The following is a 25,443-nucleotide window of genomic DNA, read 5'->3' as shown; positions in this document are numbered from 1 at the left end:
GTTGACCTTTTTTTGCACAGTGTGCTTAGGCAAGTGATGGCTGCTCCCAGTCCTTACAAAAAACGTCGGTACACTGTGCCACACGAAACACCAACACCAGTGGCGGCGCCACTGCCAGAATCCAATTGTTCCGCCCCTCTACCCCTTCGCCCGGAATATGCATGCATGAGAAGCGGCAACCATGCTAGAGTCCCAGGTCTCCCAGGACGGGACCAGGTCCTCCACCCAGTCCTTAGTCCTTCCACCCGCCCAAGGGCGGTCCATACATACGAGCATACTGTGGTCATCATCGAGCTCAGGTGGTCTGTGTTGGTGTTTTGGCTTCTGCCTATAAAAGTGAACGGAAGTTAATACGTTTACCGTTTGGTACCCTACTCCCAATCAGGCGAGCACTTTAGGCGTGAAAGTCCGGTGGAATCTGATAAAATCTGACTGTTTTTTAGACCTTGTCCTCCATGCATCAATTGAACTAAAGGGTAATTAGTTTTTCCATAACTCTATTATATGTACATGTAGCACATATAGTGGTCGGTTTGGCCGGATCTCCTCCCTGTGCGTCTCCCGGGCTGCGCAGGTGGCGCCATCTACATTGTTTCGGCCAACTCTTATCGCTGTAGTTACTCCCCCTATTGTTGGGGGAGGCCGAAATTGAATTGCGTTAATACGCTTATGGCATATACGATTCCGGAGTGTGGGCCGGGCCCATAGCCGAACGATGTTGGCGGATTGTAGGTAATGGCCGAAATAAAAATGCATATGAAAATCTACAATAAAACAAGAAGACAAAGTCGAGTTTATGTAACACTCGATACCCAGTTCAGAACTGTCATTTTCTTTAAAAGGATTTAAGGCTAGATGTGATGGAATAATTTCTGCATTATGATGACAAAGAAATAACCTATTAAAAGCCCTGTAAGACTCATTTCCATCACTCCTCGAAGACTACCCTCTCCGGAAACAGGGTACGCATAGGCATCAAATTGAGATTAAGTGCAGGGCAGGACACTTGGGACTGCCAGTGGTTGTACATTGGGGCTAACACACACACACCTGCAGTTAGGTAGAAGCTGAGGCCAGGATCCCTGGATTCTGGGCCTTATACAACATTAATGTGCGCCAACATGGCTGTAATTGTTATGTCGAGCTTATGGAATTTGCTGTGTATACCCGCTTTTATTTATTCTCTTTATTGAGTGCCGCTGATGCCGCACACATTCAAGCTAACAAGCCCGGCCCCAATGACTACTGAAAATTATAATCCGACGAGCTTTCCTTTTCCCTTTTTCCTTTCATTTAATTTTCCGTACTTTGCTCGATTTTTTTGTGAGAATTTAAATTATACTTGGCACTTGGTCTAAGCCAAATGAATCCGCCGCTCTCATTGCCGTTGTCCTGGGCGAAATTGCATTATTATGTATTAGTTCCCCGCCCCTTTTCGCCTTCTTCCAAGCAAGGGAGAGATGCCAAGCACCTGGTATAGTTTCGACTGGAGCCTGAGTTGCCAGCTCCTTTGACATTTTCTTAATACACTAAAAGCCAACGTCATAGTTCAAAGTCGGTGCGGCACTTAGGCAACGGCAAATGCACTGCAGCATCCGCCACTCCATCTTCTACTTTCTTCGCTTTCTATACTCTTTTTACACACACTACACTGTGACAAAAACTAGTGTAATAATTTATCAATTCAATCCATTTATGGATGTACTAAGTACTCTCTTTTAAACTCAAGTGACTCCATGGCATAAGATCTGTAGTCTGAACATATTCTATCTAAAAAGTTAAACATGCATTCGTTTGTCAATAATTTATTTTTATTGTGTAAACATTTTCTCGATTCCAATCTTGCTCTATAGGTAAGTACTTTTTTTTATAATATTTCCACTTTGATTCAATTTCTTAATACCTTTAAGTTAACATCCGCTTTGGCAGGGCCATTCTTGGCATGGAAGAGTGCGAGCGGGCCGGAGACTTCCTGCCGGAGAAGAGAGTCCTCTGGCATTATCCTTGCAATCAGTGCAACTGTAAATCACACAAACACTCACTGTGCGTACATGTGTCTATCTGTAGAGGGGCATCCAAGCGAGAGCTATTAGAATAGTTGACATACACAAACGGAAACCGAGAAACACAACTAAAAATGGCATCGGAAAATGATGCTCGCCCGGCTCGCCCGGCTTGCCCGACTTGGGCCCGACTGCCTGAAGCATCCTTTTGTATTATGGATGTGGCAGTAACACGCTAGCAAACAGTGCACACGCAGGACACACATTTTCACAGTGCCCCTCACCAAGTTTCCTGCTGCTCCGCAGGACTCGGTGTCGTCCGCTTCGTCGCCGTACTGACGGATATTCCGGTGCTTGTGTCAAACGCTTGTCATTTTATTCCTCCAACACCCCTTGACCGCCCACTCCCACTCCCACTCGCACCCCACTCGCACACATTGTCCCCTTTTATCGGCTTAAAATGCGAAAATTGCAAATAAATACGCTAAAGTTTTTCTAAGTCCTCGCTGGCGTGGAGAGCTTCTCCGCCTTGCCTGGCTCTTGCTCTGGCTGCTAAATTATTTACTTGGTTTTTATTTGACGTTAAACGCTCGGGACTTCAGCTTCGATTGTCGGAGAGTGTCTGAGTGCACTGAGAGAAAGCTTTGAGTTTATCTCTAAGGAGGTTTCAATATATCCTTGAGTTTAATTCTAAACAAAAGTGTAATGTCGACATGAAAAGAATAATTTATATACATACCCGGTACTTTTTTCAACTTCCGTCAAACAAAAGTCAAAAAATTTATGAGTTCTACTCCATTACGAAATCTAGTCCTTTTTCTTTACGAAATATGAGACTATCTCAGAGACTATTATAAACCTCAAAAAAAAAATGTATAAATATTTAGATAATTATTGAAAATAATGGATATTTGTTAAAATCTTAAACGAATAGTACCGGATATCATACATCTTATCATTCCTCATTCCCAATTATACTTCTTATATTTAAATATTCAAAATAGAAACTAATCCTTCAAAAACCTATAACCATTGTTGTTCTAAACATTGTTCTATACTTAAAATTTTATTTATTATTGTGGCCTGTAAAGTGGACTGTTTCTATAGCTATTCTTCCAGTGTCCAGTCGCAGATACAAAATATGCGTGCAAGATACAATTTCGATCGTTAGCTCAATGGCTTGTGCCATTTGCTAAGGCGAAAATCCTCCTCCGGCAGACCAGTCTCTGCAGTTTCCCCACCCAACCCGATGTAGTTAGCCATGTTCATTTCGTGTACGCGCCACGAGTGCTGTCCAAATAGCTGGCATCCATCCATCCAACCATCCGAGCGAGTTCGAGATTGCAGATGAAAGTCCCTCATGAACTCGTATTTGAGCTTCCTCGCAGGAAGATGCAGAGCCGATGAAAGGTTTTCGACCAGACCCATCCAATTTCGCTTGTTTGTCGTTGTGTCGAGTGGAAGTGGAATTGATGTTAGACTTGGAAGTAGGGGTTATATGTTCACAGTTTGTTATCAATAAATATTCATTCAGTCGGGATGGGGATGGCTGGGCGAAGACCCTCTCCCGCCGTAGGCAGGAATCGGTTTCCGCTGGCAACCCTTTGGCACCTGCAGCCCCAAGGAATCCCTTTTTACCCAAAAACAGTTCCCCGGTCCAGGCGCGGCATGTGCCAGCATTTGACACATTTCATTTAAAGTTATTTTTTGTAGCCCCCTCTGCTGCCCATTGTCCATTCAAATGTGAAAAACACATTGAGTTTGCATTCAATTTCCCTCACAGCCGCTTTCCACTTTCCACTCTCCTTTTTTTTTTAGATTTCCGAGGCACGTGCGATGAAGCTGTGGGAGAACTTTGGAAGGATCTCGGTTGGAGGGTGGAGTGCTAAGTTAACACAGCAGGGAGAGCTTTCGGCATGGGGTTAAGGCGAGATAATTAGTTACTTTGTGTCCTTGCGGTTGGCCAGCCCCCCGCAACTCGTCAGGCTCGGCTCGGGCGCCAGTTGTGACAGGGAGCAGGATTTGTAGTTGTTGGCGCGTGCCTCAGTCCGGCGAAGGCCAGAATCGGAGTTACCAGGAGGAGACTTTGGTCTGACTGTCTCGGTGCTAGTATTTGTATTGGATGAGTGTATTTGCTTATGCTCTCTACGGTCTGTAGGGTTAATTGAATTTGCTTTTGAGGTTCCTTTTTGCCAGGGCGGCAGAAGTGTGGGCGACTATCACCCGTTAGATTCCGAATATAATAAATATTCATGAATATCTTCCAATGAATCGGTCATGCTTTTACCGTCTAAGGAGGTTATCCAGTTCGTAAAATACATTTTTTACAAGCTGTCTTCTTTATAGGATTGCGCACTTTTGACCTAAATTTTAATACATTTTCCAGGAGTTATCTAAAACGACGGTTATAGTCGAATTTTTCGACTAATGATTCCCGGTATTTATATTTCCACCCAAACTTTATTTAACCTTTCAAAGTATAGATTCCCCAAAAAAAAATTTTGTTGCATACCTTTGTATATTTTGGGAAAAACTCAAACAGTCTAGTAGGGAAGCAGAATGAACTCCTCTAAAAAAAAGTTTTCTGAACCAGCACTATATCAAGATTTTATTTTTGAGGGCAAAAGGGGACACAAACTTGATCTACGTAGGTATCCCTATGATTCTTATGATGGGTATCCCATAGACTCCTACCTCTACATATGTGAAAATCGTATAGCTCTACCTCTTATAGTCTACCTCTTGAAGTCTCTGAGATCTACGCGTTTGTACGGGCAGACGGTAATAGCTATATCGACTCGGCTGTATATATTCTATGGGTTAGGACGTGGTTTCTTCTCCCTTTACATACGAATGCAATATACCATTCTGCTCTACGAGTAGCGGGTGTAAAAATCTAACAGAGTAGGCATAGAATATAAATTCCTGTTCTCTGATCAAATTATAGAAAATCGACTAGAATAGAAGTCAGAAGTATAAAGTGTATCCAGTTCATTGTTGTTTTGAAAGTGCTGTGACGTGACAAACCTTTGGAATTAATTGTTTATTGTTAAATAATTGTTTGATAGTTGTTTATTGTTTAACCCAGTATTGTTCTTCAATTCAATTTAAATGTCGAGACTAACTATTTTATACTGGCGTTCGCGAGGTGGCACACGAAAGTAGAGGTGGGCATGGGCTCGTGTTTTCGTCGTGGCACGCGTGCCCACGCGTGGCCACGCGTGTTCGTGTTGAAAATTAAAATTTAACACGCGTGCGTGCGTTTTCGTGCCGACCTTCCAAAACACGACAAAACACGAAGCATTAAAAATTTTGTATTTTCTAGAAATTTCGAGAAAAAAAAATTTTTTGTAATGTAAATATTATTTTTCGTGTTGGGCCGTGTTGGGCCGTGTTGGCAAAATTTTTGGCCGTGCGTGTGCGTGCGTGCTAAAAAAACTAAGCTGTCGTGTCGTGTTGGGCCGTGTCGAAAAATTCAGCCCATGCCCACCTCTACACGAAAGTGTCGAATAACTTGCAAATCGCAATGATATTAATTCAAATCAACTGAAACTCTACGTTATGATTAGACCTCGGAATTTGCATATTTTCTCATTTTTTATCCATTTGACGCCAAATTTTGTATTTAGGCATTACATTTTTCAAATATTAGAATTTTAAATACATATTAAAAGTATGCTAAAGATATGCAATAAATATGCAAAAATTATTCAAAAAATATGCAAAAAATATGCAATTAAATTTCGTTAAAAAAGGTACATTAACTTTTTAAATATTAATAAACCAGGAATGAAACATGTGGGTAACGTAACGTAAATTTATAAAATTAGTGGTTTAAGTGATTTACGTGTTCACTTGTGGTTTTAAATAAACGAGTTTAAGCTGATATTTAAGTAACGTAACGAGCAATGCCAAAAATAAATATTCATATGGAATTTTCCCCTGAACCCTTAATAACCAGATGGGGTGCGTGGTTAAAAGCGGCATCATATTATGCAAATAACATGGAAGGAATTGCAGAGGTTCTTAATATACTAAACACAGAAGACGCTGAATCCATAGAGCAGGAAAAAGATCTCATGAAAATCATCTACTACATCGGGATTTTATATTTATAAAATCGAATTTTAATAGAACTTCCTTGGAAGCGAGGGGCCTTCCATTGTCAAGAGCAATGGAATTGTTTGAAAATGAAATTTGGGAAATCAGATTATTTTTTCCAAGTGCCATCTTTCTAACTTAAAAAACACCAAAGTTATGGCATTTCCGATCAATCAGTTATATGGAAGCTATAGGATATAGTCGACCGATCCCGGCCGTTCCGACTTATATACTACCTGCAAGGAAAAGAAGGATGTGAGCAAAGTTTCAACTCGATAGCATTAAAACTGAGAGACTAGTTTGCGTATAAACCGAATGACAGACGGACAGACAAACAGACGGGCAGACGGACATGCTTATATCGACTCAGGAAGTGATCCTGATCAAGAATATATACACTTTATTGGGTCGGAGATGTCTTCTTCACTGCGTTGCACACTTTTGACCAAAATTATAATACCCTCTGCAAGGGTTTAGTAACTATTAATAATAATCAATCAAATATTAATCTATTGCGTCTCTATGAATAGCTTTTACTAAATATTTTTATTTCAATAATCATATATTTTTGTATATCCTTTGCATGTATTTAGCATATTTTGCATATATTTTGCATATTCTGTATATATTTTGCATATTTTTTGCATATGCATTTTATGCAAATATGCACAAAAAAAAAAATATGCCGATCGTTTTTAACTATATATTCATTGAAATGAATTTTGGTGTTTTCAGAATTCAAATAACTTAAACCGTTAAAAATATGCAAATATGCAAATTCCGAGGTCTAGTTATGATATATCAAATATTCAAGGTGTTTCGGTTTTCATCGGCTATGAATGGTCCTTGTCACCAATAACAGGAATATATAAGGTGAGGGATCCCAAGGAAGTGCCATTGTTGATGTCCACATCCTTTCATAACTTAATAGGCGGGTGTCAGCCAGAAAAATTAATTTAAAATGTAATATTATATTTTATATTTTATGATTATTTCACAAGAAGAGCAGCTCCTTTGTCAGATAGTTTAAGGCACATGTTTATTTACTTCTGCAGTATTAAATTTTTGCCAAAAAATGTTCCTCAATTAGAAGAAAAGTCAGTGGGGCGTTGTGTGAACTCGACCATTTTGCATTAAATCACAATGAATTGTAAATATCATGAATGAAGGAAGCCAAAGTATACAAACCATGAATAAACTACAGCTGAAATATTTTTATGTTTTTAGTTGTGACCTTTACAGCTCTGGACAGGAACAAGGTAGTTTGCTTTCATGGCCTCCCACATTGGAGGCTGCTATTCCCTGTTGTGTGCATACAATTATGTGGGAAATTAAATACACAAACCAACTTTTCACACATGCAGCCGGAGGTATAGGATTCTGAAACATATAGAGTTTGTGCGAAAACATATGCACACCGTCCATATCCCAGAGCCTGGGCGCAGCAAAGTATGCAACGGCAAATTCGGGTCGGGCGTTGCGTGCCTCACTTTAAGCTCCATAAGCGCTCGCAGCTGCTACCTTCTAGCGAGCGGTGGGTGGTAGTGGTGTGCGTGTGTGCCATTCAATTTGGGGTGTGTTCTTTCGGAACGGAAATGGGAGCTTGATTTGATATTTTCCGAACGCATCATGTGGAAACAATGGGGCTGGCTTGGCGCTTAGCGGGTTATGGACTTGGCAGTCAATCAAGGAAATGATGAGATAAGGCTGTTAAAAAAATACTGGATCGATACTATGTAGGATAAATAGATTCTGAGAGTAATTGTGGTGAGACACTTATGAATGTATTTTATTTATAAAATTAGTTAAAAGAAAACAAGACAATCTCTTTAACTTTACTTTTTTTTATTTTACAGATATCCCAAGAAGCTAAGAAAGTCTTTAAAAAAAGGTGAGTGACTCAAGTAAGGTACTAGTAGCCACAGATACCATATGGTATAGTACCTTTAACCCAAGAATCATTACTTAATCTTAGTTTGAGTGATTCGCCCATCGAGTAAGACAGTCGCCTCTTAGAGGGTACCATGTCGTCTGACCCCCAAGTGCTCATATCCATTATCTGCTTCGCTGGCTAGGATTCCCAGCCAGCTCCGCCTCATTGTTCTGGCGCTTTGTTCTTTTGAGACGCACAGCGACAAAAGTTTTGCCTTCAATTTAGTTAATTAGCAGGCTCACATGTAGACACAAGTCCTGGATCGGGGCCCCCCATTCGCCATCACGAACTGCCTATCGCATTATTATCTCCCAGCGTCTTTGGGGGCCATTTAAGTTATCCCCTGGAAAGTTTTTCCGGCGCACTACTCACCACTTTTATTTCAATTTTTAGCCGACGTTTTCTTTTCCTTCGGTCGGTCGGTCGGTTGTCGATGCCAGTTCAAGTGCTTGGCTTCTGGACTTTCTTGCCTTATCAACTGTGTAAGTAAGTTCCTGCACACACCCCGACGCATAAGGAAGCTGTCGCATCCTGCGGGTCCTGGGGCAGACCTGGCCATATTTTAGGAGATAGGCAAAACATTAAGCGGATTAGTTTTGCGGGGCAGGATCGGGGGCGGGACGTAGTTCCAGTCCAGGTGGGTCAGGCCATTAGTTGTATGTCATCGCAAGCTTCTTGCAACGACCAAGGGAACGGCAACTCAAGCTAGTTATAAATTGTTGGCTATTAGTTAAATGAACTTGCCGTTTCTTGCTCAAGCACGGCTTTGGCCATTTCAGTTAGAAACCACTAAGCCACTGAAGGAGACCAACTTAAATAGATTTGCATTTAAATGTTTGCTAAGAAGCCAAAGCTCCAGGAAGGTGAACGGCTTACAGATAACCATAGAAATACTGAACACCGCAGAGGTGGTTGGAAACACAAGGATTCTGTCTTCCCGGTTTGGCCAACAAGTGTTTAATGAGCTGGAAACAGACACTTAATGCTCTGGAATATACTAATTATTGTATATCAAGGAGTAGCGGGTATCATATAGTCGAGTTATCTCTTGATACTTTTTTGTTGAAAAGCTAAACCTTGCAAGGCTCAAAAGACACCTAAACCTGTCACATGGACCAACTGAAGATACTTTTGTTGAATAATTCAAGGACAATTAATGCAAACACTTCTTTAATACTTTCTTCGACATGACTGCTGCATAGTAGTAAAAAAGTAACTCTCTTTTAGGTTTTCTATTCAAAAATTATAGCCTCTAGCTATATGACTATATTTTGCAACAGTGAAGCAGTCCCACAGGGCGTATGAATAATTTCAATCGAAACCCTACGCCGCTGGCTTGGTGCTTCTGAACTGAATTCTGAATCAAATAAGTTTAGGTTTTCCATCAAACGCCTGGCAGTGGTTCGCGGAAATCGATATTGCACTGGACAGGCATTAAATAATAAATCGGCCAGCCATAAGAATTTGTAGTTTTCGAAAAAATCGTCCGACATTAGGCAATAAAAATTCAACTGGATTATGGAGCGTCCAATGCGGATTTGCATAATCCGAATCGATAATGAGGGAATTGTGTGGTGGCTAAGTGGGTTGCGATTTGCGGGGGAGGCAGGTGACAGATCCCCCTCGGTGGCAATCGAGTATATTGACAATTTTAGCCGCATTTCATGACAATTAGAGTTCATTCAAAATTCAGGCGACCTAATTTTCGACGTCAAATTGCTGTGCTGTGCTGTGGAAGTCACTTTTCAGGCCCCTCCTTTCAAGCGCCAGCCAGACCGCAGGTAGTTAACTTTTTGGCACAAATAGGACACTTTGCGGGACGCTTTCTGGCAAAGTTTCTGGCTCTTAATATTTTATCATTTCGGATTGTTTATTTATGGAAATGCGATTTTTTATCATGTAAGGGCAGATGCGACGACGAACCAAGAGCAGAGAACTCAACCTCCAGTGGCAGTGGCAGTCAAATGAGATTAATAATAATTTAATTAAAACTCTCGCGCTTAATGCATTTCGCTTGTAACGTACGTACTTCGGTCGTAACCTAGTGAACCAGCCAACATCCCCCTACGCCCAATTTTTTTGCCAGAAATGAAATTTAATTAAGTCCTGCACTTATCGTTTTTACCCACTGACAAAGGACTCAAAGGAAAGCCAGCCGGGTCGCAAAGAACGCCACATTTGAATGGATTGCCACGCCCCCTCTGACCAGAGCTCGTTTATTTATTTTTGTTACAGGAAAGCGCATACTTTTTCTGCAATTTTTCCAGCAACATTTTTGCTTTCGAATCCATTTTGTTTTGAATCAATTAATTGACTTTCCTGCACTGTTTGTTTGTTCATGCCTGCTCCTCCCACGCGTCCGATTACAAAATAAATATGTGTTCAAATGGGAGGCGTGGCAGGGGACGACAGCATCCTTATTTGGGTCTATTTTCCTGTATGAAACATATTTTATCATTTTGGTTATTGAATCCATTTAAGCACTTTACCATTTAAATAAAGTTTACCATACTTACGTGTGCAATTCCTGTTTTTATGAATTAAATAATGGGAAATATGACTATCTAAGTAATTTATTAATATTATAGACTATAATTTAGAGGTTAAAATAGATCTATGGGCAATGTCGATGCTTGCATTTTTATCATAAATAAGTATTTTATTACATAAATGGATGCTCCTTTAAGATATATATTTAAAGGATTTATTTTATTGATTTATTTTAATATCATTTATAATAGTTTATATAATACTCGATAAATTATAATTGATTCTTATACCCGGTGCTCGTATAAGGTCCACATTCTCCTGCACCCAAAAATGACACCTTTTTGTAGCACCAGTTGAGAAAAGTTTTTTTTAAGATTTAGACAAATTGGGCGATTTTTAAAAGAGTTTTACTCATAGTTTTTCGGATTCCATAATCTTCTAGCGTTTGTTTCAGTAACTACATAGTTTAAAAGTACCCAAACGTATGCAAGAATATTTTTAAAGAATCTATTTTAACAATTTTGTAGGTAATTTAATTTAATCTATATTAATCATTATCTTATTCATTAAAATAGTACCGGATATTATTTACATTTATATTTATGTAATTTCATGCTAAGTTATACTGGTGAATACTCGTTACATTATATCTCGTAATGTACAAAGGGTATATTGCATATACCCTTGTTACAGGAAGAAGAAATCATCTCGGACCTCATGAAGTATACATATTCCGGATCAAAACTCTATTCGATAAAGCCATGACCGTTAGTCTTACAGATATTAGACTTTATAAACGGATATCAGAGACAATAAAAGATAGAGCTATAAGTTTTCAAAGACAGGCTATATTTATCCACGCAGATCAAGTTTGTGTTTAGAAAAATTTTTTTTTTTAAGATTGGTTTTTTTATTTAGATTTTTTAAGATCTAGCATTTTTTTCTGATTCCATAATCTTCTAGCGTTCGGTTCAGTAAATGGTTCAAAACTACCCAATCGTATGGAAAAAAATTTTTTTCAAGCATCTATTTTTAGAATTTTCTAGGTAATTTAATTTAATCTATATTAATTATTATCTTATTCGTTAAAATAGTACCGGATATCATATGTTCACTCATATTTTCTTATCCTTGACTGTCGATTGCTTTTGTATCATAAATAAATAGTTGAATAAAAGATTCACCTTTGAGATGATTTATTTTAAATATATAATTTATAATAGCACAGGCCAACAAATTCCAATTTTTTTTTCCTCCACGAAAAGTTTCAATTGCTCCATAACCTTTAGGGTGCCCTGAACCAAAGTCCAGTACAAATATGGGTTCCATCACCCACAATTTCCACGGTACACCTAAGAGAAGAAATTGATAAAATTTCACCATATATTAAATTATGTTAGCCAGTTAATTGCCTTGACCATGATTGTTTTCAGTAAATTTCATTAGTATCATAATAAAAAGTTAAAAACAAATTTAAAAACCTATAAGCATTCAAATCTAAAATGAATTATATTTAATGTGTTTATTCAAAAACAGTCCTTTGAAGTTATTCTTATTTGTTTCTCAGCTTTGAATCAATTTCTGGGGGGAGAGAAAATTGTTATGAGAAAATGAATACTTTCTTAATGAAACTCTGCGTTAATAAGTGGCTGACCTGGAAGGACTATCCACGTTTAAAATAATTCATATTTATCCGAGCATGAGATTCGTTTCAGCCCACACTTGCGCAACGCAATTTGTTCTTAAATGTCCAGGTAGGAGGAGAATTTATTATTGAAGCATTTCGAGCAGAAAGTAGAAACTTGGCTTGCTGCAGCTACCAACTAATTTTTGCCCGCCGTGAAGGTCGTTGAGGGCAAGCACTAGAATGGATTTCAAGCAGATTCTGTTAAATGCAACCGCATTTTGGCCTAATTGGAAAATGTTGTTGTGGCTCACTCGTATGTAATGAAGTGAAAATATTTGTGTAATCCTTTGTTGGTTTTGTCGCTGTTTGGCATAATATTAATTACATAATTTGATTCGAAAGCAATTCATTACGTTTGCTTATTGGAATAGTTGTTGCATGCAATTTGTGCGTTGTATTTTAATCCCCTACATTAATTTGCATGCCAAACAGAGGGGGTCTGAGGACTGCAGTGCAGGACTGGGCTGAATATTTTTTCACTCAAAAGTGCAATAATGTGAGTTATGTGCCAATGCAGGTGATCGGAATATGTAAGGCCCTATTCGAGTACTGTTAACTTTAACAGTGCTCTCTCGCATACCAGCACTCTCAAATACGATCATGCGCAGTTTGGCAAAAACATGAGAGTGGTGAAGCAGCGCTGCCGACGTCGCTTTACTCCCTCTGCTACTCTTTGTCTACCTTGCTGTGGACTGTTCTGTGATGGCTGTGGTTGTCCCACTCGCACCCGCGGCACAGTGGAAATTACATATTTTTTCAACAATCAAGTAAAATAAGTAAATTTTTTGATTCTGTTTTAGGATCAAAATAAGGCAAAACTTAAATATTTATCTATATTATAAATTCCTAAGATTTCCTTAAAATTCTAAGATTTTGATCTTGAATTGTCAATTAAATTACTAACCCTAAAAACCCTTTAGAATAAGTTTACAATTTATGAATAAAATGTCCTTATTTCAAAATTATTGTTTACCATCTACTGAATAGTAAAGCACTCAAGAAACACCTTTTTGATCTTCAAAACGCCATTTATCCCATTTGTCCACTGTGCCGCTCTTCGGATAACAGCGAGTCCAAGCATGCTTAACAGCCAACTTACAGCGATTCGGCTCTCTCCACGACGTGCATCGCGTCGTGCTGCTTCGTGTCCACCCCCGTCGTCTGTTCCGTTGTTTATCGCGCTCTGCGCTACCTCCTCTCATTTATTAAAAATTAATGGTGGTGTACGGTTCTACGTTCAGCAGCTAGCGCGTCTCGCAGTTTCTCGCCAGAGTGAATTTCAATTTTCAATTCCAGAAAATACATCTCAGAAGGGAGGCCAAGCGAATTTCGGAAATAACGACGGTGTGTTGAGTAAACTAAATCAAAGTGACAAATAACCGGGGTTTCATAACAACAACAACAACAGCAACAACAATAATAATAATTACAAAAAAAAAAGAAAAGAAAACAACAAATAGCAGATACAACAACAAGAAGCAATAACCACATCCACAAAAGCGACAGCCACTAAAAGTTATATCCGAGAATAAAGGCAATTGGCAATTGGCGAATTGCAAATGCAAATTTAAAGTGTGCGAACGAGTCGATAAAGAGAGAAAGAAGGAAGCAGTGTGCTAAGGCAAAAGCAAGGAACAGATTCACTCACAGAAAAAAACCAAAACCAAAACCCAATTGTTAAAAAACGTGTAATAACAATCCGGCAGCGGTGAATCAATCCGATTCTGGTTCCAATTTCGATCTACGACCGCAGAGCAGAACAGCAGAAAACGTGAGCCCCATAAATTCGCCTCTTTTCATTACTTTTTTCCACTAAATACCAATTGCTTTTCACTAAAAACCGCTCGGCCGCGTGAGTTTTTCCCAAAACGGTATTCTGAGTTTGATTAACAACAAATTAAGCATAATTAAAGCGTTCTCGTCTGGCTCTCTTTCTCCGATTCTCTGCATTTCTTCCAGTTTCTCTGTAGTTTTTACCCCAACCGGCAAAAAGCCGTCGCGTGTTGCCTGCCAGTCCCTCTCTGTGTCTGTGTTTGTGTATGAGTCTCCGTCTGAGTGTGTGTGTGTGTGTGTATGTGTCTGTGTATTGTATACAGTTTTTACACTTTTTTGCAAAAAGAAGAACACACGAAAATAAAGCCCAACATCCATCCAGAATCCAGCATCCAACATCCACTTCAGCGCCTCAAATTGATTTTTGCTCCTCCGACGTTATTTTTCGCATTCTTATTTGCCTTCTCACATTTTTGCCATTGGTCTCTGTCTCTGTCTCTGCCTCTGGCTCTGTTGTTTTCTGCTCTTTGTTGTTTTTTCCGATTTCCTTTGTGCCTTGCATTCGCTGTTCCGAGTGGAAGATTCCCTGCAGTGGTGATACCCTGTAACTGGAATGCGTCGTGTGATAAGCGAGCGGAGCTTTGTTGCTCGATTTATGGTTACCACCCTTATCGCATTGGGTAAAAGCCTGAATGGGGGTATAAACGGTTTACTCTTTTCCATTTCCTTAAAGAGGTATGGATTTCAGGCCAGAGAGAAGGAATAAATCACGTAGGCTTTTCTGCTTATATTTAGTAGCTAATAATAGTATTGCAACCATAATTGCTACAAAAAAAAAAGTTTTTAGAAAAGTTCAAAAACCAGTCCTGATATGCTTTGTATACCCTACCCAAAAGAACGCGTCGTTGTTTTACGCGCGCTCTCTCACTTCACTCTCTCTCTTGCCTCTCTCCGGCATGGGGCGCAAGTCGCTCTTCGTGCTCAATTGTTCAATTGCGCTGGGCCAGACAAACTGGCTCTGAATGCACGAGTGTGCGTGCCCAGTGTGCATGTATGGCGTCGACCAGTGTTGCGAAGCGCCAGCGAACTGGGTTCAAAACTTCTAATTGGCGTGGGCAGAGGCAAAAGTGGCGGCTCAAGCAAAGCGCGCGTTTTCTTCCCCGTCTTAGTCCCCTCCTCCTCCGCAGGCAGAAGGAGGTGGGCTATCCTTTGTTGTTTTGCATACGCGATGCCCTTTATTCTGTCGGGCTGGGAGGAATCAATTTTTGGCAGCCAGCCCTTTTTCCTTTAATTTTCGGGGCTGCCGTCGCTGTTTAATCACTTCCGCTCCGGCAAGCGCTGGCCTGGCCTGGCCAAAAAGGCGTTGCCTGGGCGCCCTTCGATACATGTCTTATCAGGCCCTGCCAAGCAGCACTTCAATCCCGAGGAAACTTCTCAATCCGCTGTGATTGTGATTGAGGGCTTTAAATCTGTATTCTTTAAAGAATTTCATTTATAATTTGTATTTTGTAGTGGAAGAGTAGCCATTAATTTTAATGTAATCTAGCCCGTATTTCATTAAAAGTGCAATCCATTCGATTTGATTGAGCCTCCCCCTCGCGGCATATCATTTACACTATTTATGAATGCTTTCGGGGACTGCAATTATTGCGTTCGTTATTCACAGCCACCAATTAGTGCTGCAATTGCAATTTACGGCTCTACAGAAATCTGCTTCGCCGTTACTTAATCGAAATTCACTTAATAATGCATAAATCACGAATATTATTTTATAGAAACTGCGAAAACGGCGGAAACAGCTTTAATTCTTACTCTACTTTTCACTTTTTGAAAGTAAGAGTTTTATGGATCATCTTAATCCAATTAGCAAGTTCTCGAGGGGTTTACGGTTTAAATTATCACATATTTTAGTGATATGATAAGAATTAATTGAAGAATTTCTCATATTATGAAATAAATATTTGCATTTCAAGAAAATTTAATTTTTTCAACTCCTAATGTTTGAGGAAGTTTAATAAACTGATTTATTTTTAACATTTTAAGGTCAATCAGTATCTTTTTTGTATTTTAAACAAATTTATTCATTAAATTATAAATATTGTTTATACTTGAATAAATAAATATTAAATATATTTAAAATATTATACGAAATATTAAACGAATATATTTAATATTTATTAAAAAAGATGCTTACCCTAGCGTTTAAAATACTATTTGAGTGCTTAGTGTACATGATTCTTATTTCTAATAACCGTTACTTGGAGAGATACCTTGCCAGTGAATGAAATCTTCAACTCGCCCCCCAAAAGTCCTGTTAGTATTTCCCTCTGCCTTCGCTTTTTGGCTGCTTGGCTTTGTGCTTTACGTTGCATTTTCTTCTCTTCGGCGAGTGCTTCCACCTCCTCTGCAATTTTTCGCACTCTGCCTCTCCCCCTCGGCCGCTGCCTATTTTGTGCATTTGCTTTGTCGCCATCGTCAACGTCATCAACGTTTGCTTTCTTTGTTGTTCCTGGTGCTGGGGTGGAGGGGGGGTCTGGTGGTGCTTGCTACTTTCTGTGTGCATTTTCCTTGCTATTTTTCATTTACTTTGCTTCGTCGCTTCGCTCGTTCGTTCTGCTGCGTTGGATTTCAACCTGTCAGGCGGTGGGCGCAAGGAGAGGGTGGTGAGTGCTACAGGCAAACAGGCATACAGGCACATGCATGCACGACATGCATATGTACGTGCACGTGCATGTGTGTGCGATTGTGCGCTGGCTAGGCTGCAGATTGAGGTCTGTACTTTGTTGCACTTTCTTGCCGGTCTGCTAGCATTTTCTAACTGGTTGGACTAGGAGTCTGAATCTGAAGCCGTCTGTAGGCCGTTGACTGCATTGAGTGGCGTCGTCTTCCTGCCCCCCTCCTACCCCATGCCTCGCCTACTATCGTTGACCCTGCGCGCCACTTATTGCATTTCTCTTCGCCTGCATCTTCTGCATTTCTTTTGCTTCGAAGCCCCACTAGAGCCAGCCAGTCCGTCCGGTGGTGAGTACAGTGAGCAGTCGTTGCAAGGGAAAGGCTTAAGGTTCTCATAGAGAAGTATCTTAACAGAGAAATTTTTATTTAAATAATTAATTATTGAAGTTTTGATTTTTTAGGGATGTCTCGCTGAGAGAAGACTCTCTTCCGAAAGGACCAGGCGCAGGCACAGGACTTGTTGTAAGGGCTTGCCACTTAACCGCTTTTCGGTCTTTTGTCTCTTCGCACTCGCCCCGGCTGAGGGGCGGCTGAGGGGGTGGCTCGTAGGAGCAACCACCTGACCTGCCAGCCAATTGCCGCATGCCACCGAATGTCATTTAGCCCACCGCCCACTCCTGGCCCGGGCTACCCGGGCTGCTGAAATATGCAAGCCAAATGTAATCATTATTGATTTTGTGGTCTCTGGTGCTGGTGCCCAGGTCTGGTGCTCCGGCCATTCGCACACATTAGTATGTTGGATTATCCGAGCCGCTGACGCTGCCACTGCCGCTGCCACTGCCACTGCCGCAGAGACTGCTTAAATATGCAAAACGTTGATGATCCTGGGCGGGGAGGGGAGGGGGTGGCGCTCAAGGAGTACAAGGACCCATCACACACATTAGAAATTTAACAGGTTAATGTCCAAAGTCGTAAACGAGACCATTTATTTATGGCCACATTTCGTCTTCCCCGGACACGCTCCTCCCCTTCCTCGGGGGCGGCAGGCTCTCCTAATGTTCATAAAATATATGAGAAGACTACCCCCCACGAGTGTGTGCGTGTCGTGAACATAAAAATCTGTAAAGCAGACGCTTGCCTTGAGAGACCTTGAAGGGCTTTGATAATGACTGCCTGTGCCACCCCTCTAGGACGTGCCACACACCATATCACCCCCTTTGTTGCCAGCATAAGCTTTATGCTGTTGAGCTCCTTTTGGGGGTTGGAGACACTCTTTCGTCTCCAGCTTTTTCGGGCCAGCTGTCAGATTTGTCAAAGGAATGAAGGACTGGTGCGGCAGGAAGTTGCTTTCGCGTAAGAGGGCACGGCGCAGAAAAATGCTGCCATCAATCTCCGTAATTGCAACTGCTCCAGAACTCCACCAGGCCGTGATCCGGGCCAGAGCCAGCACCTGTTTTGGGGCAAGAGTTTGGAATAATGCCTGCCCCGGCGGTAGTCGAGGAAGTATTTATCCAAACCAGTACCAGGCTGATTTGCATCTCAGATACAGTATCTGCGAAACCTGTTGGAGAGGCTGGCCGGTCGGTCTAGAGGCCGAAAATGTCCAAGATTTCATCACAATCACTGAAGTGCTGACAGTTTCAAAACGCTAGGCTGGCAGTCAGCGCTGCGGCAATAAAAAACGCATCTGAATCAGGGGCATAGCCATTTCTAGGAATTTTGAAAGCCCAGCTGGCTCGATGATGTTGCTAATTACCACACAACCGAATGACAAACCGCAAAAAGGCAACAGCTTCGATAGCCACTGCAATATACATTGATTTTCCAAAGACGTCAAGCGGCTCTGCCATATCGGTGCTGTTGCTGCGCCTTATTGGGCTCAAGATTTTCCCTCCGCCACTCCGCCGGATTTCCCAAGACACCGAATACCGAATGCCAATTTGTCGGAGCAAGATGTTTCAGATTCAGATTGTCTCTGGCTCTGCGACAGGTAGCAGATAACTACTAACTGTTTAATTCGAATACGAAAATGTCAACGAATCAGGTCCATTGGCACTTCCTTTGTGCGATAGCGATACAGAATGTATCTCACAGATATTCCGGCACGTCAGCAGATTCCAAACGGGTCGAGACACCGCCAGCAACTTCGACCTGTTTATGCAAATCCGCGAGGCGAGAGCCGCACGGAGAACATCTCGTTCGCAGATTCCTATACAAAAAGCTGATCAAAAAATACACAATGCGCGAAAAAATAAAAACATTTTTATTGACTTAACTGCCTGCACTGTGTGGGCTGGGATCTGGGGGCTGTTGTGGGCTGTTTGGCCTATAAACGGCTGGAGAGAAGCCCAGGAGAGCATTTCTCGAACAATTGGGGGGCGTGCGAGATTATTAAGGCAATTTTGATGATTAATTCTCGTAATTCGCCATGTCTCGATCTCGCTTGTACGAGATTTAATGTATTTTGAAGCTAAATACGGGAGATAATGAGGAGATGATCTTTTGATAAATCTGTATTCAAAAATGATAAAATCAACATAAGAAAAGGGGTGTTCCATGAAGACTGCCTATTCTAAAATGGCTAAATGATGTATAAAATGCTTTTAAATAAAATATCTTAGATGAAATACAGATCTGAGAAGCAGATTCTGATAGAGGCTAATGATAAAATAGTTATAGATCGATCAAGAAATCTCTATTTTGTATAATTATATTTTCTAAGGATGAATGCACATCCAAGAATTCGATTCTTCTTATAATCCGTATACAATAATCATAAAATCTATATAAGAAGGTATATTTTAAGAAGACTACCTGTTCTATAATGGCTACTTAATCTTTAAAACTATTTCAAATCAATTATTTATGATTCAAGATGATGATTTGAGAACCAAATTCATATTAAGGTGATAAAAGGAGGTTTATTCTACGAAGTCTACTTATTCTACAATCATAAAGATAATCTAACATTTAAAACTAACTATATTTTATATTCTATTAAATAGAATAAAGATGTACGAACCAATTCTTATAAAAATGATAAGGTGAAAAAATTATAAAATAAAAACATATCAAATGTTCGATATAGACAATCAACATGATACTTAAAAATAATATTATTATTAACCCTTTATCGCATACAAGGCTATATATGACTTCTTACTTTCAATAATTATGGGATAAATTTTATAACTTTTTGTGGTAAAAAGATACATTTTCTAATCAGATTTTACTCAGTTATCAGATACCTTTAAACTATTTAGGTTGAAATTCAATTTTGAAAAAATTGAAAAACTATTTTTTATGGAAGGAAAACTGATCTGAGAACCAGATTCCTATAAAAGTGATTCCAAAAATGATCAAATCGATAAAAGAATATCTAATCTACGAAGACTAAATATACATATAATATATTATAGAGTGACTAAATGATCTTTAAAACTATATTATATAATCATGGTTATAAGATATATATTAAAAGATATAAGATATTATCTTAGATGGAATAAAGATTTGAGAACCACATTCTTATAAAACTAAATCCAAAAAACGAGAAAATCGATATAGAAGCCATTTAACGACAAGATGATCTTTAAAACCAATTAAATTATCCAAAACTGCATTCAGATCTAAGAACCAGATTCCAATAAAGTGAAAAAATGGAAATGATCTACAGGTCTATTATAAAAATACTTCACAGATACTCTGTTAGAAAGTCTGTTCCGTGAAAATTGTCTGTGAATTCAGACGCGTTGTGAACTTTGCGACTCCGGGTCCGGGTCAGTATCTCCAAGCTCTGTACAGTGCCTGGCGCGGTGTAAACATTCCGTCCATTAATTATCTAAACGTGAGGCTGACGCATCGCGGCGATACATTAGAGAGCGCTTGGGGCTCTCTCCGGCTTTCCGTTTAATAAACAATTATGATGGCTCTCTCGAAACGCCTTCTGTTTCTGTTTATTTGGCTTAAATGTTTTCTTTTCGCCGTGCCTCGCTTTTGATCGACTAACTACACTTTCCTAGTGGTGTGTGTGAGTGTGTGTTTTCATTCATAGTCGCTCGGGTCGGGCCGCTTTAGATGATAAATCTTTTTATGCGCAGACCAGCACGCGCTATTTTTTCATATTCCCATCCCATCCCAGCTACAGATACAGATACAGATACATCTGTGTGTTGTGGCATTATCATTAGCTCTTCTGCTTCCTCTCTCCCCATCGGGCTGGCTGGCTGGCAAGTTCATTAACTTTTGGATTGTGCGCGGGGGCAACAATTTGTCAAAAATTCTGTCCGACATGCGATTTTTAATTATTATTTTTTGCGGACAGAGATATTCTCAAGCTCACGATGTACTGGCTGACCCATAAGACTGACTCTCTAGCTGTCTAGCTCTGTAGCGCCTAGCTGCCACAACAGTTTGCTGAAGCAATTAAGAAGCCTCGGCCAAAGCCTGTGTCCGGCTTTAGTTTTGGAGTTGTCTCTGATTAGTTGTTGCTGCCCCACTTGGCCAAATGATGACTGACTGGCTACCTGCTGAGCTGGTTTACTTTAGTTTTTAGCATCTGTTTTGGGTTTCGGGGGGAGCAACAGTTCCGTTTCGTTTCGTGGCTCTGTGTGACGTCAAAATGTCTCGAAAACCAGTAGAGGCGAGGCCTGGTTAGCCAGCTCGCTATCAGACAGCGGCCGATTAAGCCGTATCAGTCGCGAATCGCAAATCACAGCTTAACCATGTGAACTCTTTGAGGAACTGCACGACATAGACCTCTGTTTTAAGCCAACTCAAGGGTAGACCGGCTTGTACCGGTTCAACAACAAATAACTTGGATATTTTAATATCTCATCTCGATATCAGACCTCAGATGCACTGCTGGTAGCAGGTGGAAGAAGAGTATTCCACTTCCTGGCCCAATCTAAACATTTCTGATTTGTTTTCCAACAGAAACAAATTCCAATAAATTCATCTCTTAGCGGCAGGCTTTGTTTACTTTCAGTTCATTTAGGAGGGGTCTCTTTCGGATCTGAATTTATGAACTCCTTAGATACTTTACACAGACTATCCATCACTATTTTATTTTAAAAATATTTTAAACTATTACTTATAGATCTCCCCTTCTCTCGTTTCAGGTACGTGCCCATGAACTGAACTTTTTGCCAACAATTTGTGTAAGATTTTAGTTGTGGCCATAAACTGGGCTAGCTGGGCTGGCTGGACTGTCTGGGCCGTGAATAGATTTCTCGGAATAGCTTCTTCCAGATCCAAATCCAGATCCAGTGGCAGATGTTTTAGTAATTACGGAATCCATCACTCTAGTCGCCCGGCGAGCCATTTATCCATCAACAAATTGGGACTAATCATGTGAAAATAAGTGCTACGGATTGTGAATCAGATGAACTGTTGGGGATTATCTTAATAAGGGAGGAATGTGGCTCGATTAAAGTGCTTTTCGATAGGAATTCAGGTGTTTCCTTCCACTTAGTTCTCTAGTTTGTTGAACTCTTGTGCGAATCAATTAGTTTCTGCCGCAACAAATCATATAATCAATATTTTAACAATCAGGTTAATGGGCTCTAGCCGGCTAACAGTTTCCGGCCCAGAAGGAAGTCGAAACTCGGCAGCAGCGTCTAAATATTGAAAGAAAATTCATTTTCCCTCCTGCTGCCAGTCATTCCTGCAACTCGTCTGTTGCAGGTTTCGAAAAGTTTCCCCATCCCATCACCCCCTGGCAGCTTGTGGTTATCCAGAACTCGTATCTTGTGCCTCTGCGCCCGAAACTTTTCCATCATAATCTACTTAACTTTTGCCTCAATCAATTGCAGACTTTTGTTGCAGCATCGTGCCGCCTGATTGCATTCTGCACAGGCTCCTCACCAGCCTGTTCGCAGATTTCTTTGTGTAGATACAGAACGAGCTGCGAGGCACTGCCTTTGCTTTCGTCGCATTCGTCGTGCGGACCGTTAATAGAAAAGTTGTCAATGTTTTGCAGGCGGCGAGAGAGAGAATGCTGAAGGGGAAGTGTCAACACTCTTATCTTATCTCCGCAAAGTTGCAACATTCTGCAGGCCGTAGTTTGCATGGCCAGGGCTGCGACCCAGGACGCATCTGTATCTGTATCTGTGTCTTATCCGGCAGCGCAGCATCGTGTTCCAAGTTTCTGCTACAAGCAAAAGCCATCTAAACAGGCACACACGCACGTAGATACAGATACACGGCCCACAGGCGGTACATGCACCCCGCAGATACCATATCTTATAGATGCATTGAAGCGTAATTGTTGTTACCTATCCTGGAGAAGAAAAACAAGAAAATCTGTTGACTTCGCAAAGGGGCAATGTTCTTGGTTCTGGGAGCGGAGAAAAGTAATTGTTTTGCAATAAAGGGGATGGCAAATATTGGACTCTGTCCGGTCCTACTTAAAGCCGGGGACTAGGCCAAGTAAATCACGTTGTATCCGATAGGTTATGGGAACTAATGTGCAGTTCCGGTGCAGTTCTTAGTCATCTTTGGGGCCTCTCCAGTGGCTGGGGTCAAGCCCCCGCCGCTTATCCGGGTATTCTACACGAGTCGGGGCCTCTCTGCCAGCCCTGGAGCTTAGTGCTCCGTGCTCCGTGCTCTGCTGACTTCTGGCTAATTGTTTGCCGTTGCTGCCGTTGCCTGGCAGAGCGTCTATTTGAGCGGGCAGATGTATCCGTGAGTATCGAGTATCTGTTTGCGATTGCATTGTTGTCTCGTTTGTGCACATAATTGTAATTGATAGTTTGACTTTGGCGAGGAGCCGAGGAAAGAGAAAGCTACAGTGCCTTAGTTAAGGGCTCTGCTTCTGCTTCGGCTCCATTGTTGGGGCATCTGTGACAGGGTAATTGGATAGGACTGCGACAGTACGAAAATAGTGCAGCCCGAAGACCTTGCCCGCTCCGAACTGTGATATTTTCCGCGCTGAACTTTGCCAACCAGAAAACCAGTTTCTCCCCCCTTCTTCTCTATCAAAATATTACTCATACGCCGCATTAGCACTTCCCCTGGGCTGGCTTCTTGATCGATTCGCTGCTAAATTATGTGCATTTCAAGCTGCCAGCCCGAGCTATTGGATGGAAAAGTTCATTCTCCTCTTCCTCCTGGCCTGGTTCTATCGCCAACCGCATCAGATGTTCGACTTCTGACTCGTCTTCTCATCCCGCATGCAACTCTGCCCTGTGCCGGCCGAGCTTCCTCCATTTCTTCTCATTTTTTGCGTACATCAAGCGTTCATTGCTCTCTCCGATACTTGTTTTTGTTGCTTCTGGCTTTGCTGCATTTTGATTTTATTTTTAATTTCTTAATCTGCCTTCTTTTTTTCCTTTCTTTCGCATAAATTTGCGCTTTTTTTCAGACTGAAGTACAGAAGCAGAATAGAGGGCGCTCTGGCACTGTGAACTGCCAGTGGGGAAATCTTTCCTCAAGGTCACTAGATGTGACCTTTGCGAAAATAGTACGATTCTCAGATACAACATATGGCGTTTGCCAGGAGGGCTTTGTATCTACATATGTACTTCAAAGATACATGCATGTTTGATTCAATCCGAGCATGTGTCTCTTATCACTTTATACTGCCAGTCATTAAAGCTCGCTTAGCCATAAAGCGATTTCTAAGGTTCAATAAGGGAATGCGAGTTTTTTCCCTGCTGGCCAGTTTAAAATTGCGGGCCCAACTATTACTACACATTTATCGACGTGGTATTCCACTTTCTGATTGCTGATTAATCTCCCTAGCAGATTGCTTATCAATTTATGGGGCTAGTCGGCGTTGGTATTCCGCTTGCCGGCTTACTCTGTCATTCCATCAGTTGATAAACTCCATACCCATTTGGCTTTGCACTCTCGTATTTATAGATCTTCCGACGGTTTTTATGCGAGAAAGGCTAAAGGCTGACCCCTTCTCAAGGGGTTATACGCTCAGATTAGCGCCAAAAAAGATTTATTTTTGCTATTTTGGGTTAAAATGATAAGTTACTTTAGTAGAGGCCAATAATAAAATAGATCTTACACCACTTAGTTATATCTATTACAGATACAACTGAACTGAAGGAAAAACTAAATTTATTTTTTGATAAAATTTGACTCTGCTTACATTACAGGGCATACATTAGCCGAAATTGTCAAAAAAAATAGTAATCAATTTTTTTTTTATAAACTCATTGAGGAATATATCAAAAAAGATTGTGGAAAAGTTTCAGAAAAATCGTTGGAATCGTTTTCGGGAAATCGAGATCACAGAAAAGGCTGTTTATTAAAACGACTTTTTAAACTAAAGTTTATTGCAAAAAATACTATTGAATTGGCCTTAAATTTTTTTACAACCAATGGAAAAAATATATATTACTTTTTGATTTTTGGAAAATTCCGACTGGGTATAACCCCTTAAGTTATTCAGTGAGCTTTGTCTGGCTGCTGCATTTAATTTGCAGCTTTAATTTTACGGAGATGGGGTAGGACGAGGGTAGGCGACTGGGAGCGATAAAGCTGTTTCGCATTTTATTTAAAATTCTATTTTTATTCACTTGCCCATGCGTTGTGCTTTACTTGCCTCGCATTTCGCATTGCTTTGTGTTAGTCGATTTTCTGCTTTTTTTTTTTTTATTGTTTTTTGCATTTTTACTTTGCCCTGCCAACTATTTTTGTTTACTATTTACTTTGTCCCCGCCGGCATTTGCAAAAAGGGCGGGGAATGCCTTCGGGGAGGGGCGGTGTAAGGTGCAAGAATAGGGGAAGGGGAGGGGTAGGGGGCGAGTGCAGCAGAAAGCTTAGTGCGT

The 25,443-nt window shown here is 40.7% G+C and overlaps 1 protein-coding gene and 1 long non-coding RNA gene across 25 annotated transcripts in view; both read left to right on the top strand.

Annotated features, from left to right (window-relative positions):
• Positions 1–1,803: 1,803 nt before the first annotated feature.
• On the top strand, positions 1,804–2,563 carry LOC116655872. Its single transcript, XR_004310958.2, has 2 exons — positions 1,804–1,853; positions 1,911–2,563. It is a non-coding gene; the product is annotated as an uncharacterized LOC116655872 (long non-coding RNA).
• Positions 2,564–7,977: 5,414 nt separating this feature from the next.
• Positions 7,978–25,443, top strand: part of LOC6493800 (poly(rC)-binding protein 3) — a 52,681-nt gene continuing 35,215 nt past the window's right edge. For 12 of the 24 annotated variants that reach the window (XM_032454637.2, XM_032454636.2, XM_044714755.1 and 9 more), the window contains exon 1: positions 13,385–13,985. The gene's annotated coding sequence lies outside the window, so the exon portion shown is untranslated. Of the gene's footprint in view, positions 7,996–13,383; positions 13,986–21,780; positions 21,820–25,443 lie in introns of those variants that run through there. The other 12 variants (XM_032454644.2, XM_044714753.1, XM_044714752.1 and 9 more) reach the window with 4 other exon arrangements.

This window comes from Drosophila ananassae, chromosome 2R (assembly GCF_017639315.1).
Source record: "Drosophila ananassae strain 14024-0371.13 chromosome 2R, ASM1763931v2, whole genome shotgun sequence".
In the NCBI taxonomy this organism is placed as follows: Eukaryota; Metazoa; Arthropoda; class Insecta; order Diptera; family Drosophilidae; genus Drosophila; species Drosophila ananassae.
The sequence above is the reverse complement of the archived record's forward strand: the minus strand, read 5'-3'. Positions and strand labels throughout refer to the sequence as shown.